Here is a 6,000-nt window from a genome sequence, read left to right as displayed (position 1 = left end):
ACAATACATATACTATACATAGAGATAATGACCTTCACGATAAAGTTGGTCCACCCTTGGCCTTCAGAATGAAGTTGGTCTGCCCTTTTTGCCTTCGACATATAGTGGTTCCGCTCTTTGGCCTTTAGCATAATGTTCGTCTTTCCGAGTCTATAGGCCTTCAGCCTGAGGCTGGGCCACCCTCAACTCCCCACATAATATATATAAACCGAAAAATAGTTCAATACGACAAGCAACTAACTAAACTAGTCTAGTGGCATAATTGCATACTACATGACAACTATATCCAAACATACAAAGGATATATATTGGAGCACATAATATAGTGAGAAAACTCATCTGGAAAATTACTCAGACAATTAACAGTTATCTGGTGATCCTACTGGTGATCCAACTGACAGGTAACGTGTCTAGCAAGTATTAACCCATAATAATGTAGCTTATTATTCCCTATGGCAATCTAATATCGAAAGCTAGATCTTTCACTATTGCCAATAAATATTTATAGTTCTATTAAATAAGGATTAGCCAGGCAGGACAATTAGGAGGCAGGACCACTTCGGCATATAGTTTTTCTGAAATCCAACAACCAAGCCAGTGTGACCATTCTAGACATCTTTCCCGTAAGTAGATCAATCAGCATTATGATTTGAATTACTGATAAATCTTATTTACACATTTATAACAACGATCATGAATATAAATATAAGTTACACTTAAAGCATAGTATGTATAGCCTAACTAATAAAGAATTTCTAGCGAAATCGAAAGATTGCACTGGCTAACTAGATTCTTCTATGTTACAGTACCTCGCTAACTAGATTCTTCAGAACTCTAAATATACCTAAAAAGTTTGGTTCTAGAGGGAGAGATAGAGAGACAGAGAGAGAGAAAAAGAGAGAGAGAGAGAGTTGAGAGGATTTGGTGTGGAGAATTAATGAACCATTGAACACTATTTATAGGGCTCGAAAGGCAGATGCGCGCCGCGCACCCTGTTTGTGCACGCCACACACTTTTTCAGGGGTAATGTGGCTGCGTGTTGAGTGTGACACGTGGCGGAAATCTAGTGGAGTGTCAGTGCACGCCGCAAACCTTGTCGACGTGCGCGCCTGCCTGTGCAGATTTTCAAATTCTTCAAAAAATCATATCCACGCGTAGGTATCTTACCTTATTTTTAAAGTTATATTTTTAACAGGATTAGACTGTTAAAGCACGTATAAAAATCATGACTCTCTAATTCTATATATGTTCTCAATTATATTTATAATTACGGATAGGTATTGACGAGATCTTCAACTCTTGTTTAGATTGTTTTTCCTAACAATCGACCGATTTAAATTTTTGTTTATGTGTCGCACACTACTATGCTAAAACTTCGAAAAATCATAACTTCCACATATGAAGTCAGATTTAGGCGTTCTTTATATGCATGCTCTCGGTTTTAAGACTACTACGGATTTCATTTAGATTCCTTAGGCTAATGAGTAATTTACCTTTGATTTGTATTTTACGATGTGCATAGTTGTGTCGGTTTAATCGCGAAACTTTGAAGAATTATAAATTCTTCATACGAAGTCGGATTAGGGTTTTCTATATATCTAAAAAAATCGTATTGAAGTTTCCTAATGTTTATGATGATTACTTTGGCTAAAATGTAATATATCTCTACTTCGAATTTTATAAGGGATGTATATATTGAGTTCTATTGGAATGCGAAAATGAGGTGTTACACATTTCTATCATGCATTTCCTAAAGGTATCCATAGCCCTACTCTAGCATGGAATTCAGATAATGGAATACTAAACTTAATACTCATGTATGCATATTTTAGGAATCACTTCCTTGAGCTCGGATGATTACAAACATTGCACCCACTTCTTTACCAAAAATCCTTTTAGAATTTTTTTTTCTTTCAAAAATATTATCAATTCCTCAGTTTGAGTTCAGACAAACTCGAGAGTGTGTCCGAATCCCTCCAACCAAGGCTCTGATACCAACTTGTAACATCCCAAAAATATAAATAAAAATTATCATTTTTAATTCATCAAATCACATAGTATTTATCCCAAAAATCCATCATAGTGAAAATGTATCATAATCATCAGAGTACAATAAAAATCATCAATGCGGAAAATCCTCAGGGGAAATGTTGTGTAGTCAAGTCGGGCCCTTCCCTTTGGAATGGGAAGTACCTGAAAATGTTCAAACCACAAAACCATAAGCACAAAGCTTAGTGAGTTCCCCAAAATACCACATATCATACATACATTGTCATAGGCAACCCCCATGGTCTTTCCTTGCACTGCCACATGCTACCCCCATGGTATCACGTACAAGTCTCATGGGCTACCCCCATGGTCTTTCCTCGCATTGCCATGGCTACCCCATGGTCTTATATCCATGTACCATGGGCTACCCCCATGGTCTTTCATACAAATGCCACGAGCTACCCAAGGGTCTTCCATGTAAGTATCACAAAGACAACTACCATCCTATCTGTCATGCAACCAGTGGTACAACACATCTATCAATCAAACAATGTCCAACCTCAGTCTATACTCTAAAACTATCCCTTTGACCAAAAGTTAACCCAGGTAAAAAAGGCATCGGTCAAAGTGATACGGATATGAGTTAACAGTCCGAGATGAGTTCAAAATCCGATATGAGGTCCAATTCCGAGATGAATTTCAAGTCCGAAGTGAATTCAAGTTCCAGGCCAAGCCTTAGTTGCGACTGTTTTGTGATTGAGTGCAAAAGGTCGCAATGAATCACGCTCTAGTGTTTTCAGATGCGAATGTCAGTCTCAAAGTGTTATTGAATGGGAACAGGTAGTTGGATGTGAATACGTGCGATTAGATGCGATTGATTGCAACCCATCGCATCAGAGTGGTGTAGCTTGGTTCCGATGGGTTGTTACTTAGTGTTCGATCTGATGGGTTATTTGTTGTCGGGCTTGGTGCGAAAGCTTACTGAATGTGAACAACGATGCGAACGACTTTGGAATGTTTGCAATTGCGATTGCGATTCTTGGAGGCCAAATGCGAATCTCGGAAGTCAGTTGCCAATTTTGGAAGCATGCTTTGATCCTAGGATGCGAAAGTTGCTTGTTGGGATCTATGGTTCAATGGGAATTTTGGACAACTTGCAAAGGAAAAATCTAGATCGAATATTCCATATATTACTTTATTTTTAGAAACGATTTTATTTTATTTTATTTGAAGTTTTATTAGGTAGTTTTCTGTTTATTTCATAGTTTCTTTTATTTATTAGTTTTCTATTGTAATAGCTTGTAAGGTTATAAATTATGCTTTAAATCATTATAATCGATATGATAGTTGATTGAAGTTGAAGTTGAATTTTTAACGTTTGTTCTTGCTTTTTTCAATTATTACGTATAATTTCGGATTGTCGTCATTGTTTGCGACTCATTTCTCATTCGTGGCTCAATTTTAAATCAATAGGTCTTGGGTTGTCATCACATATCATTTGACGGATGATTTCTTGATCTTAATAAGAATTCAAGTTAATAGGTCTTAACTTTTTTTCATCCGATATTCAATCTATAGTTCTAGGTTGTCTATCAAATCTATCCCTTTTTGTTATTTTCTTATCGTTCTTGTTCTTGTTTCTTATTTTTCGCTACGTTCATAAAATCAGAAAATCCAAAAAGAAATCACCCAATACGTATTCGTATCATATGTGGTATCAGAGCCCAGTTGTGATCGACCACTTCATTCGATTTCGTTCGTTGTCAGTTTTTTTAAATCGATCATTGTTAAAAAAAATTGTCGTCTTTTGTTAGAGCCGAAATTCCTATCGAGTGTGTTGGGTTTTCTGCCTGGTTTTAATTTTTACTTTTGTTGATCTGAGATCCTGTTTAAAAAAATGTTGTGTAAGTTATATATTGAAGAAGATATTCAGGGGGAAGTAGGAATTGCATAGGAAGAAGATTATGTTCCCATCTACGAGACTGATGGGTAAGGGGATTCTTTTGAAAAAATCAATTTCGTGGAAATTGAAAGAAGAGGCTAAATTCAAAGATTCGTATGGATGACTTATATGGAAGAATAATGTTATGGAGTCCTTATGGAATTGAGTGCAATTCCTTTCGAAGCGGGATGAAATGATACGAACATGAGTTCACAGTACAAGATGAGTACCAAATCTGAGATGGGTTCCAATTCCGAGATGACCTTCAAGTCTGAAGTACGTTCATTTTCCGAGCCAAGCCTTAGTTGTGACTGATTGCGATTGAGTGTGAAGGGTCTCAATGAATCACCGTCTAGTGTTTTCAGATGCGAATGTTAGCCTCGAAGTGTTATTGAATAAGAACACGGAGTTGCATGGAAATGGGTGTGACTTGATGCGATTGATCGCAACCCATCGCATCAGAGTGGTGTAGGTTGTTTCTAATGGGTTGTTAGTTGGTGTTGGATCTGATGGGTTATTTGTTGTTGGGCTTGGATGCGAAAGCTTACTGGATGCAAACGACTTCAGAATGATTGCAACTGCCATTGCGATTCTTAGAGGCCAGATGCGAATCTCGGAAGTTAGTTGCGAATTTTGGAAACTTTCTGTGATCCTAGGATGCGAAAGTTGCTTGTTGGGATCTATGGTTCAATGGGAATGCTTGATAACTTGCAAAGGAAGATTCTAGATCGAATATTCTAGATTTTACTTTATTTTTGGAAACGATTTTGTTTTATTTTCTTTTAAATTTTATTAGTTTGTTTCGTTTTTATTTGATGGGTTCTTTTATTTATTAGATTCCTTTTGTAATAGATTGTAAGGCTATATATAGCCTCTTAAAGGATTGTAATCGCTATGATAGTTCATTGAAGTTGAATTTTGAACGTTTGTTCTTGCTTTCTTTATTTATTGCGTATAATTTGGATCGTCGTCATTGTTCCGGATGTGTTTCTCATTCGTGACTCGATTTCAAGTCAATAGGTCTTGGTTTGTCATCACATATCATTTGATGGATGATTTCCTGATCTTGATAAGAATTCAAGTTATCTTAACTTGTTTCCACCCGATATTCAATCCATAGGTCTAAGTTGTCTATCAAATCTATCCTTTTTTGTTATTTTCTTATCGTTCTTGTCCTTGTTTCTTATTTTCCATTGCGTTCATAAAATCAGAAAATCCAAAAAGAAATTACCCCATCCGTATTTGCATCACAAAGTCAGCTGTCCAAGTCAACTTCAGAGAGCCACCACATCGTGGCATGATAAGGACAAAATAGTCGCGCACCCCCCCCCCCCAGTCGTCACTTCATGACAACTAAAACGTCATGTCTTGAAAGCTAGGTTCAATAGCTTTATGTATTAAGCCATTTTCTATCCATTCCATGAGCTCTAAATATCATATCTGATGTTTTCCAAGGTCTGAACATATGCACTGTTTTACATTCCAGTCTAGGATAGTGCAATAATAAGGATATGACATAGGAAAAATGTCATATCAATTTAAGCTAGAAATTAATCAACAAAATTTTCGTACTAAACTATTTGGTATCATCTTTTTACTATACAAATGAACTTCAAAATAGGATTTATTAATTGATAAAATCAGGAGTCTATAATTTTTTTTTGATTATTGTTCATATACTACATTAAAATTTATGACATTATTATTACTACTTAATAAAATCAATATATGTAAAAAGGGGAGTGTGAAATTATTTTATGGTAAAAATTCATTTATTTCGATTATTTAATGATTTAGTAATTATCCTTTAACTAATAAATTAATTTAATTTAAATCATTAAATAATTATCTTCAATTAAATAAATAAATTATTAGGGATTAAATAATTATATTCAATTAACCAATTAATAGAATAAATCAAATCCCATATACCTTTTAATTTTCGAAAAAGGGTATAGGGTTACTTGATGGATAAAGTTTCCAACTTTATCCATTAAGATATCCCAATAATCCAATATCCCAAAACCTAGGTGCTTATGTGACATACCTAATTTCACGGCTAGAAAAGA

Source organism: Lactuca virosa, chromosome 9, assembly GCF_052849685.1.
Source record: "Lactuca virosa cultivar CGN04683 chromosome 9, Lactuca_virosa_CGN04683_v6, whole genome shotgun sequence".
Lineage (NCBI taxonomy): Eukaryota > Viridiplantae > Streptophyta > Magnoliopsida > Asterales > Asteraceae > Lactuca > Lactuca virosa.
The sequence above is the reverse complement of the archived record's forward strand: the minus strand, read 5'-3'. Positions refer to the sequence as shown.